The following is a 13,379-nucleotide window of genomic DNA, read 5'->3' as shown; positions in this document are numbered from 1 at the left end:
ATGAAAATTTCAACCTGCACTGTCTTTAGTAAATCGATCATATATCGGATTGAGGTGATTCACAAGGCATTAGAAAGCTAAGAGATAGATGAATAATTTCCAAATGATTTCTGGTAAAAACATATGTATCGCATCCAGAATTAGAAGACATTCTGACTGATATTCTTGCATCTGTTGAGATTGTTCAGCTTCCCTCTTGCACCTAAACACAAAGATAAACTTTATTCAATCATAACATGTGAATATGCATGGGATAATAAAGTGTTAGTTTGATTAATGAACTAACATTATTCAATGAACTAGATACATGAATAAAGTAGCTTACTAATTGATCTAAATATGCATAACTAAACTATTTTCCTAAATGATATAGATGTTTTAAATGCAATGTAAGCTTAAATGAACAACACACTTATTAGATGCAATTAATGTTATGCAAACTTTTAAATTCTCATGCAAATTCATGCAAAAGTAAAATGACGAAATCCTCCCTTAAACTTGGTTGTTCCTTCTTCACATTCCAACCTTGAGTATGATGGTGGAGGTTCTTCTTTTGGATTGAAAAAGTCTTCTAAAAATCTAAACTTGGTTTGAAATTCCCAGATTAAGCTCGAATAAGCTTCTAGAAACTTCTCAAATGTTAACAACTTGCCTCGATCCAACAGTCTCAAGGAGATTGCAGAAAATGATGTAAGGCGCATAGCCGAGATCACATCATATGTGAAGAACCTCTTTTTTCTAAAAAGGATGATAAAGGTGATCTTTGTTATTATTGGAAGCTTATTGAAGATACAAAAATCAATAAACTTCAATGCATTGCCTTTAATCCTGAAAAAAGTCCAACTAGAAAATGAATTATAAATATACACACATCAACTCTATAGAAAAGCAATCCACAAATTATACAGAGAGTTTCCTAATGAAACACTTCAAATCAGCTAATCCTTCAAATCGTGACTACAATGACTAAAAGGTGCGCTTTACAGCAGCATCTCATGTTGCTTTTAGAATCTGAAAGCAAGACTGCAGCAACCATAAATTTTCACTAAATAACCTACAGCTATGAAAAAAGATGTACAAGGTTTAAAACTAAATTTCAATATTTTTCTGAATAGGTTTCATTATTACTATTATTCGTGAATTCAGGAGCTGCAAAACAGGGGGCTCAGCACCATAAATGGACTTGAAGCTTCACTACAAATTTTCAACTAACACATGAAAAGCTTGCAGATTTCCTTAAGTTCAGCAGATTACGAGTCATAAAAATTAAAGAAGATAATATCTTGTTCGCTACCAACAGGATAAAAAACATGATATGGTCATGGATAATTGGTAAATTATGAAAAGTAATAAAATAAAAATTCTCTTGGAGTTGTTTGATCACAAGGATAGCTTCAAATTCCCTCAAACCAATATTCTTGTCAGCATAATTTGTTTTGTTCGCATTAAATGAAGAATGGTCATTAGACTCTATGTTTTATATTGTCAAGGGAATCAACATCAACCAGTTTTCTCATTAAGAAATCAATTTGTATATCATGCATTGTTCTCTGCAATATAGAAAGGAATCAGAACATAGAATTACATACCTCTTGCGCTAATTTTTTACAAATTAACAAGAATATTGAGCAACCTGAGTTTCAATATTCATACCTAACAATCAGATCAAAACAACCAAAACCTAAATCCTAGCTAAACAAAAGAAAGTAGCACAGAAGAAAAAAAGAACTTACATGATAGGAACGCTGGTGGAGATCTCAGCCCAAAATTGGTCACGAAGCTAATTAAATTAGAAAGAGCATGATATTTCAACTGAGGATAGCTCTCGTTAAGCATCGCCAGTAACCCTCCAGCCGAACTTGGATGGAAGCTCTCTCGTTAAGCATCACCAGTAAGCTTTCCATGGCAAAGATTTAAAATTTCGAATTCCAGTTTCAGCAGAAGATTTAAGGGAAAAAAAAAGAACTCAACACAAATTCTTAAGCTAATTAATCCCAAACATCTATAGAATCAGAATCAAATAGTACTAACCACAAGGGTTCCGTTTGGCTTGGGCTTTGGGGATGAAATTGAAACGCTGTTCAGGAAATAAATAGTTTAGGGTTTCGATTGTGGTAACACAACACTCTTGCCAATCCAGACGATTGAGGTCTCCAATCACCTTCTCTTGAGTCAGGCAGACATTCGACGAAATGCTGGCTCGCAACAGAGAACGTGATGGATTTGGGTTTGGGTAAACGGCATCGGCGAAGAAGCTGTGAGATGGGTTTGGGTAAACGGTGGAAATGAAAAGGTAAAGGAAAAAAAATGAAAAAAGTGCTAAAGAGTGGACTATAGAAGACTCAAAAATTGCGGCGTTTGTAACTCAAGAGGCTAGGGGTGTTCATTCGGTTAATTCGGTAGTTGAATCGATCGAATTATTATTTTTAAATTAGTCGAACTTTTTTTTTCTTTAACCGTTAATCGAACTGAATTTTTTTTTGAAAATATTAATCGAACCGAATAAATTTCGATTAATTCGGTTAATTTTCGAATTAACCGAAATTTTTTAAAATTTTCTAATTTATATAAAAATTAAATATTTTATAATTTAAAAAAACAGTTTATAATTAATTTAAATAATATATAATTATAAAATAAAAATTTTATATAATTTTTTTAATTAATTAATATTGATTTAGGTTTAAAAGTTATTGAATCTTAAATTATTAATTTGGTTTTAAATGGTTTGGGCTGAGCCCATATGTTATATATAATATATTTAATATTTTTTAATTCAAAAAAAATAGTTTATAATTAATTTAAATAATATATAATTATAAAATAAAAATTTTATATAAAATTTTTAATTAATTAATATTGATTTAGGTTTAAAAGTTATTGGATCTTAAATTATTAATTGGATTTTAAATGGTTTGGGCTGAGCCCATATGTTATATATAATATATTTAAAATTTAAAATTTTATTTCGGTTAATTCGGTTAATTAGGTTAATTAACCGATTTCGAACCGAATTAACCGTTAACCGAATATCCAAAAAAACCTTAACCGTTCCCCGACCGAACTAATTCGGTGGCCGACCGAATTAACCGAATTAGTTCGGTTCGGTCGGTTAATTCGGTTAAAACCGAATTTTGAACACCCCTACAAGAGGCCACTAAAGTACTAGGTTATAGTGGGTAACTCTAAACGCTACAAATGTACTAACAAATTGCGGTGTTTATTACAAAATGCATTAAAGTACAATTATGTAGTGGTGTTTTTCAAAAAATGCCGTTATATATGTATGTTATTACGGTATTTATTTAAAAACGCCACTAAAGTATGTTTTTGTGGCGGCATATTTTAATAAATGACACTAAAGTATTTGTCTGTATGAGTTTTAGTGGCGTTTGTGGAAAAAACACAGTTAATGTTATCATTTTGTGGCGTTTTGACTATAAACGCTACGATATGCACAAATTTCGTGGCGTTTGCTTTCAAAACGCCGTGATAAACGTCGCTATGTATCTGTTTTGTTCTAGTGATCTTTTAACTTAGCAATTAAAAAGTAAAAAAAAAGCCACCTAAATGACCTAGTTTTAATACACTCTAGAGACCACCTAAATTATAACATAGTACCTGAAAGGAATAAAAGATCGAGAGTAGCCGCTTATTTTGGGCCAAACTATATTGTTGTCTTCGTAATAGCTAAAGTGTTCCTTATAGATGAAGATTCAAAAACTTTTGACGAAACTATATGATCTATTGATGTTAGTTTTTAGAAGATATATTAAATGATGAATTAGAATTAATTATGTTCAATCACACATGAAAAATAGACTTGTCCAGAATAATAAATGGAATTTTAGAAAGACTAAATGGATCAATACAAAGAAATAATGTCTAGTAGTCAACATATTTACTTAGAAATATGGGATATATTTCTTTGATACCTACTCTCTTGTGACCAATATCTCAACCATTTGATTTTTGTTTGCTTTAGCTTCAATTACTAATTACAAGTACATCAAATCGATGTATCATCTTGAATGGATATTTGGACGAAAAGATCTATATGGAGCAACTTCCAATATTTGTGGCTCGTGATAACGAAGACAAAATATTTAAGTTCAAGAAGTTCCTCTATGATCTTAAGCAGGTTTTGAACCAATGGTACAAAAATTTCAAAATAATATTTTTAGTTTTGGTTTTATAGTTGATGATGCATAATCATGGGTTTACTCTAATATGCTGCATGATCATAAATATATATTAGGGGTGAACAAAACTCGACTCGACTCGAAAAACTGAATTTTTGAACTCGATTATACTCGAATGGACTTCGAGTTGCATTTTCATAAACTCGACTCGACTCGAAAAAATTTCAAGTTCAAATCGAGTTGTAAAATACAACTCAAATAACTCAAAATTTTTAGAAATTAGTGGATTTATTTTCAAGTTTGAGTCTAGTCTTTGAACTTTGTATGATATATGTATATCACACATGAAAAAAAAATGAAGAAGTACATTTGTATTATATATATGATTATAGAAAATCACTTAAATTGGAATCAAATAACATTATAAATATTTACAATTAAATTTAAACAAAAACTCGAAAAATCGACTCGCCTCGACTCGACTCGAATTTTATAAAATTGTCTCGACTCAAAAAAAGTTCAAATCAAGTCCGAGTTGTAAATTAGGACTCATCAACTCGAATAACTCAAAAAAAAAAATTAATCGACTCGACTCGATCGAACGCTGACCCCTAATATATATAAATGAAATTTGATTTTTAGTCCCAATTTTAATGTCATTAGTAAAACCAAAAAACATTTGTCTACTAAATTTGACATGATTAACTTGGGAAAGGTAGACATAATCTTTGAAGTTAAGATTATAAAAAATAAAAGTTTTTTTATGAACCAGTCTCATTACAATGAGAAAGTATTGAAAAAAAAAATAATAGCTGTGGGTAATTGCTGTCAAAACTCCTTATGATTCTAGCATTAATTAGATAAAGAATAAATGAAGTGGTATTTCTCAAATTGAATATGATATTATTATTGGGAGCCTAATGCTCTTAATGAACTATACTCAATTTGATATTACCCTAAACGGTTATATTAAGTAGATATAACCAATATTTCAAGAAGTGAGCATCGGAATACCCTTATTCGCTTACTTAAGTATTGTAAGGTACGTTTAATTAGAAATTAGAGTTGGTTGGATACAATGCATTCGTAGAGAGAGAGAGATTGTAATGCAAAATGAGTAACTACCAGGAAACAAGTAAGTTCAACTAGTGGTATATTTTTACTTTAGGTGGTGCATTCACTTTGTAGAAGTCTGTGAAGTAAACATGTATTACTCATTCCACTATAGAGTGACAATCTAGTAATGAAATAAGATATTATCGATTAAGTTATCATATTATATCATCCCACTTATAATTTCTATAATTTTTCCTGTAATTTTGATAGTCAATTTATAATTTCTCAAAGTATGATGACTGGAACGAAAAAACATATTGTTGGAGAACTTAATGTAAATCTGTAATGTACGATATCCATTTATGAACGGAACTTCTCAAAATTCAGGTTCTGATTTCTGAAGCATTACATTTCCTCGATTTTAATTTCAGATTCGGTTTCTAAGTATTTGAATTTTTTTTTTGTTTCACCACATAATTTCAACTAATTATTATTAAAATCAATAAACATATATTTTTTCTGCTCTGTTGACAAGATCGGGGAAGTTACCGTAATAGGTCCGAAACAAATGGCATTACAGAAGTTGTGTGCAATAATTTTTGGCAAACCATTAAAGTGATTCAGCAACCTCATAATTGGACATCATCAATGCGTGTTATGTAAATGGACATCTCTATTGTTTCTGACCCTTAAGCAGGAGAGCCCCAATAATGGAGATTACGTACGCAATTTCATCTCTACGTAAATCACAGCCGTTTACCTTTCCAACAAAAAACAATGCTATCAGAACCTTAGTTATGTCCGAAAACAGTACTGTATATATACATATACATACAAAAGCAGCCGTGACAAATGCATAGCGAATGAAGACGAAAACATTGCATAATGTTTTCACAACGATATATCATAATATACAAGTTGACAAATACGACACAACCCAGAAAAATAAAATTCTCAAGTATCAAGATTGCAAATCCGTGAAGTCTTGACTATAATGTTGGATGATAATGTGCTTTGGCTTGGCTATATCTCTAGAGGGAGAGATGATGATGATGATGATGATGAAGAAGAATATGCATACAACGATACCAAAGAACGCAATCGATTGCAGTGCAATAGCAGAGAGAAATATTGGGATGGATTTGACAAGCAATTTCGGATGATCAAGTGGAAGGGAAGAGATAGACCGACAGGGGCAGCTGACAGTTGTTCATCCAAAAATTTTAAAATTATCATATATATTAAATATTTTTTTGTATTTTATATTGAGAATCTGATTTTGTTTCTCTAAAATTTTATAACTTCATTTTTTAAAAATTTTATAAATTTATTTCCTAACATTAAATCATGTGTTCGTTTCTAGACGGACCCGTAGACGTGGGATTAAAAAGCAACCACCATGATTGATTCATGTGTGAGATAATACGTTTAAAACAACTGAGTGTACAATATTTCGGGCAGCATACTCGAATAGGAAGAAGAATATATAGGAGAATGAAGATATATACGTGTGTATATTGATTTTATTGTTGACTATAGTATCTCTGATATTGCCTCAAATTCATCACCAAGTTTAGTAGGTGTAGTAAACGAAGAAATAAGTGAAGGTCATGAGTATGTCTAGTTCTCTCACTTCTTCACTCGCCTCTGCCTTTTCTATAGTTCAAAATTGAATCATTATCATTTATTTCTTCGAAAACTCACTTATATATACTTCCATTTCCATTAGCATAGTCCACTATGTAGAGATCACATCTATCTATATATATATATATATATATATATATATATATATATATATATGCTGATTTTTGCAAGCATCCATTTTAAATTAGTTAATGTTTTGAATTAAATTTCAACGTTTGAGATAAACATATGTATTTTTCGGTAATAAAAACATTTTGCAGATTTCTTAATTCTGATATGGTAAAAGACGATGGCATAAAAAATTATGAAATCGGTATCTACACATGAACTTATTAAATACATTTTGATCAAACATATAAAAATTATATAAATATTTAACACCTTAAAATACTTATGACATGATAAATAATATAAATACAATAACTATCATGTGTTTTGGGGAGATATAATCTCTCTACTATAATTTGGTTATTCTTGGTTCATCTACTTTTCAAAATATGTATGTTTAATTTTGAGATTATCAAAAAAATGAGATCAAACTTTTTTCATTAATTTCGACAAATAATCTGATGTCCCCCCCCCCCCCACAAAAAAAAACATATAATCACGTGACAAACATTTGCTTTTCTATAATTTGAAAAATTCATATATATATATATATATATATATATTATATTTATTAGATGTGCAAAAATTTGTCTGATAATAAAATATTAAAGTATATATATAGAATCATCATATTTTCAAAATTAATGAAAAAAATTTGTGACGACTAAAAATTTCTAAATTTTAAAAAATCAATAATAAAATAGGCCTAAACATGCAATAACATGAATTTCGAGACAGTAGTTCGGGTCAACCCGAGACCTATAAATCGAGCCCATTCGATCTTCTAAACCAATTTACATTACTAGAAAAAACCCCTTTAAAGATGCGCATTGCGCGTCATATATGGGTGCAGATGACACACAAATGCGTGTCATTGAAGCCACCGTCATAAATCTCAGATGACACGCAATTGTGTGTCATAAATCTATGACGTGCATTTATGACAGATATTTATGACGCGCATTGAGTGTCATTGAAGCCCCCGTCATAAATGAATATGACACACATTTTTGTGTTATAAATTTATGACACGCATTTATGACATACATTGCGTGTCATTGAAGCACAAGTCATTAAAAAAGATGACACACATTCGTGCGTCGTGATTGTATGTCGTAAATTATATATATATATATTGTAGATTGACAAATAATCAAACTAAATCACATTTAATGCCTCATAATACTAAATATATATATCATATTATATATAAGAATCCATTTGCATACAATATATTAACATTAAGTTATCAAAAATATTGTAATCATATGTCGATACAAAATATCACGGCATAATAAAGTTTGCCACATAAGATATTCATTCTTTGTGAATATCATCAATGTCATCATCCGTGTATTCTTCCTTCCCATCGCCAACCTAAGTAAAAAATATGAAATAAGTATATATTTTATACTTATTTAAAGTGAAGTATATAACTATCAAAGAGTACTGAAATGACCAATTTTACATATGCATTCTTTGAAGCATATGTAAAATTTTTTTTTACACATTTAATTAGTAAAACTTCCCATATAAATTATATACATTATTACAACACGAATTCACAATTTTCAGTCTTGCTAACAAGTACTTGCATTAATTTGTTTAGAATAGCATCCTACTTCAAGTCCATATGATAGTTGTATGACTAATTTGTACGTATGATATGACAGATCTCCTTAAATGAATTCAACAATAGTCCTAGTTCACATAAAATTAGTTACTACTCCCTGCTCGGATTAGCCATGAACTGTACTATCTATTCTACACAAAGAAGAATTGAAACCAAAGCCTATGTCTCTCCACCAAATGCATCTAATGTCTAGGTAAGTAGCACTGACTTTACCTTGCAGCAGATGCCAGTTTAAACCTATAGTACTGCAGCTTTATTTTCCTGCAACCCTTAGTTACAACAACTACCCACATGGTGACTACAGTAAAAATTCCTAATACAACAAGCATGTACGGCTACCAACTCTCGACACTGCATGTGGATGCAAGAAACCAATAATGATGCACACTGAAAAAAATGCAGAAGACACGTATAGTTGATGTCCACATCTACAGAAAACCAAGGTCGTTGCAGTTGAGAAAATAATCACTAAAGGACTAGTGTACAAATACAATTTTCACACCACTTTCCTCACCTTCCTATGACCCACATACTGAATTACTTTCATTGAAATAACTACAGAATGTACTCTTTACTATGAAATCAAATTTTGGTACCACAGCTTCAGGCTGCCTACCTAGTCAAACTTAATTTGTTAATTAATAACCGCTTAGGATATTTTTACTTATTACTAATAAGAATTTTGCATGGAAAACAGAAATCATGAAATCATTTTTTTACTTTTAAAACGTGACAGTTTTTGAACTAAAAAGTTATAATTCTGACAAAAGCTCCACCCAACTTAAGAAGACAACCTTAGTCAGCACATATGGCATACCTGAGAGTTGAGTCAACATTTCGTACAGCGTATATGTGTATCCAGTTAATATTCCAACAAATATAATTAGAGACGAACCTTGACCTGAAACACACAAGCAGTGAATTAAGAAGGCCACAATACTCAAAACTTCGCAGTAATGTGCATCTTCATCACTTTCAAAATGTAAGAAAACAGGATCTTTAAAAAACACACCAATTTTATATGAACTTTCCTAGACTTTGGACAAGGTGAAAGGCTGAAACTTTTAATGAATTTCTATAACTTCTATAATCTTGGATAAAAGCATATTTCTCGTCTCAAGGTGAACATATGAGAAGAATATCACTATTTCCTATTATTTCCTCCAATCCTGTCTCTGCACATCGAATAAACTCTTTTGCTTAAAGCTTTATTTCCAGAGTTTTCCTCATTATAGATTCTAGAGAAAATAACCACTAGCTTTACATTTATTCGATCAGTTACTCAGTTGTTCTTATTAAATTAAAAACTTGTCTGTAACAATTGAAATAAATAAGGAGTAAATGTAATAAGAATGATACCAAACCTGAATTCTGATATCGTATCACAGATCCATGTCATAGTCATTGCACCACAAACCAAAAGTAAAGCAGTCACCATCACATGCTTAACCCTGCAAAAACCATAAGAATTTAGTTTACAAATAAAAGATCAAATATAAGGCATAGATGGAAAAAATGAATAGAGAACATGTGAAAATTATGTTTAAGTTTTATTCCAGGAAAAGGTTGAATATGCGTCATATCCTGCCAATTTCTTGTAAGAAACAAAAGCATAAAAAATTGTTGCTTTCATGTTTATATTACTAAAGTACTTGTAACTGGCTGTATAAATTGAATAAGGAAGAGAATAACAAGCAACTATAATAGCTTCTAGTATTGGAAAGCCAAGTGAAATCCACCATCTGCAATGAAAGAATAATAACATGCTTTGTAAACGTCCAAGTAACATTTTCAAGAATTATACATGTAGCAAGGACTCATCTCACTGCTTGAGAGGAAAAAATAGACACATATATAACTCTTAATCTTCTCGTCACTATCCAATCCCTCCTTCCGCAACTTCACTAAGGATGGAATAATATGACAGAGTACCTGTTTTCAATCAATTCAAGAGAACACACATGAGAATTCATCAAAAATAAAATAATTCATAAAACAAAAGAAATTTAGGCCAAAAACAAGATCCAATGGAGTATCTTTCCCTTAGAAAGAAAAGGTATACACTTTTTTTTTCTTTTTTTTTTAATATAAGTTAACAAATATGTCTACAAAGATCCTAGACACTGGTTACCAGGACTAAACGAACAAGAAAAGTTTACAACCACTCCTAAATACACTACAGAAGACCAACACCACAAAATATGAAGTGATTCCTAGTCCCGTACATTTATCCAATAACAAGGTAGTAATTTTATTCCAACTAAAAGAAAGCAACTAAAATATATTGATAATCAAATGAAAAAACAAACCCGGGATTATATAGGCTGACATTTAGATCTCCTATATGTGTTGCTTCAAACAAAGCTCATGAACATGGTTCAATAGCTTAGTACCTTCATAAATTCAAGATTTAAGAAAAAATTTCAGACAAACAGAAAAACCAATGATACATGGTTTTTAACAAACTATGGCTCTTACTAAGAATCAATGACAACATAATTTCAGCAAAAGCATGTTTGAGGCAATTAGCTAAGCATCAAATTGATTATGATTTCATGATACTTAAGCATCCCGAGTAGCAACAAGAATGCTCAGATGATTAGAACAATTTAAAGGTCCATATGTATGAACTCACCAATTCCTAGCCCATGATATGGTGCTAAAACACCCAATGTCATGATGTACACACAGATGGCCCCACCTTCATTATTTTCCATCCAACATGCAATTGATCCAACATAGATGTCACTGTAATATGTTGAGTTAGCAAGCAAACGTGTGATTGTTAGAATAAAATGCTAACTTTTTAATTATACAGGTCACTTTCCAACTTAATCTCTCAACAGGCCCCAACTCGTGTAATATGATATATGAGTGTGTGCATGTGTAACCATCCACAATTTTTTTTCAAGCCATCAAATTGAAAATAATAACATTTATTATTTCTAACCATAAATGCACCATACTAGTAATTGATCTCAAATGCTGAAGGCATTGTGACAAAAGGCATCTCAAAAATTCTCTGCACATTGCTAAGATCGTAGAATTAGATGAGGCTAGTCACTCAAAACTTCAATCGAGTCTATTTCTTTGAGCACGACCTAAGGATTAAGGAGAAAAAACAAATATGCAATTACCAAGGCAGAAGAAAGTTATAGGATAAATACTCTTCAAAAACTAACAGGTTCTGAAATTCCTACAGTTTCAGTGTTATAGACCATCAAAGCTCAATAAGTGCCCTCCAATGCAGGGTAGCAAATTTCAGAATTGGGAAATCTTTAGCTAGGGATTTTATGACGTGAAAATTCTCCAGAAAAAATTACTTATAGCTACTACCTATAGCTTAAAAGTTCAAAAGAAATGCAGGATAGGGATGGATCAATTAACATTTCATAATAAGCAGAAGATCATGGAAAAATCAACAAGTGCACCAAATACAATCAGTAGCATATGAGTGCAAGGCAACATAAGCACAACAATAGAACTAAATAGTGTTTTTGAGGCATAAACTGAACAATATCTAGCCATTTCTTGGTTTCAATAAACCCCCAAAAACTTGACAATTGAAAAATAATTAAATGTGTTAGTTATTAAATGCCTCCGAACACAATCAATATAACAATGTAATCTAAAGTGGAGCTATTTAATCTAACAAATAAATTACTTTTTCCAATGATCAAATGGGAGCACACTGAACTGACAACTTACAATACCCTATTTGTATCAAAGGTCACTCGTAGTATATCATCAAAAGTCAATGTAAGTCAAACCACAAAAGACTAACAATTAACCAATGCAAAGTACAAAAAAAGGAGAAATAAAGGCATAAATCAAGACCAGCAGCTTAAATTCCTTAATTTACTAAAGAATACCGATAAATTTTCCATTAGATAAAATATACTGAAGAACGACAAAGAAAACCCCAAGATTCAAAAAGAAATAATTGCGAAGAAAAAACCTAAACAAGAATCGAACACAACAACGGGAGAATAACATGTTTTCTAAAGAAAATAACGAAAACCCAAAAAAGATTATTGGGGAGGAAAGGAGGAAAACCAAGGTTTGTGAATTCACCGGAAGCCAGAGCATCGACGTAGTACTTTTTGTTGTAATGAACGGGGAAGATATCAGTGTTGAGCTTCTTTAACATCATCACGTTCTTGTCCCTCACACCATCGAGTGATATTACTACTTCTCGACCAACCGCAATTATAATAATGGCGTGGTGAGGGTATTTTACGGACAGAGATAGATTTGTTGTGTGTGAAGACAAAGGAAAGGTAGGCTTTGAAATTTTACAGCGGGAAAGCATGCGTACGTGATGAAAATTATGGGGGGAAATTAAAAGACGACTTTTAGAGATGACACACAATGAAAAGTGTACTCTGTGTGTTTGCTAAATTTTTTGGATTATGACTATTAAATATGACACACATTATTGTAAGTCATAAATCGTTCAAATTTTAAGAAACATGACATTTTTTTATGACACATTTTTTGCAAGTCATAAATTAGCGTGTGTCATCGTTCGTGTGTCATTAAAGGTGTATTTTCTTGTAGTGTTAGATTAGTTTTTGAGAGTATTGAGCTTAGGTTGGCCCAAGAGTTAAGGTTAAGTGGTGATTTTAGTATGGGTTTTAGAGGCGAGGAACCATGTGCAGTTTACCGAGTACCTAAATTAAAGGATAAAAACCCCTTTATATTAGGTGTTTTCATGTGAACTAATACCCACCCAAAAAATATATTCTTTTTTCTCTTTCTTTCATTCTAAGAGCAAACCAAAAAGTTAGAAG

At 31.2% G+C, this 13,379-nt stretch overlaps 1 long non-coding RNA gene across 1 annotated transcript; it reads right to left on the bottom strand.

Annotated features, from left to right (window-relative positions):
* Nucleotides 1-1,733: 1,733 nt before the first annotated feature.
* Nucleotides 1,734-2,311, bottom strand: LOC120139981. The gene is made up of 2 exons (XR_005517692.1): nucleotides 2,032-2,311; nucleotides 1,734-1,896 (listed from the first exon to the last, which is right to left on the bottom strand). It is a non-coding gene; the product is annotated as an uncharacterized LOC120139981 (long non-coding RNA).
* Nucleotides 2,312-13,379: the final 11,068 nt, after the last annotated feature.

Source organism: Hibiscus syriacus, unplaced genomic scaffold, assembly GCF_006381635.1.
Source record: "Hibiscus syriacus cultivar Baekdansim isolate YM2019G1 unplaced genomic scaffold, ASM638163v2 tig00002237_pilon, whole genome shotgun sequence".
Lineage (NCBI taxonomy): Eukaryota > Viridiplantae > Streptophyta > Magnoliopsida > Malvales > Malvaceae > Hibiscus > Hibiscus syriacus.
This window is presented reverse-complemented; position numbering and strand designations above follow the sequence as displayed.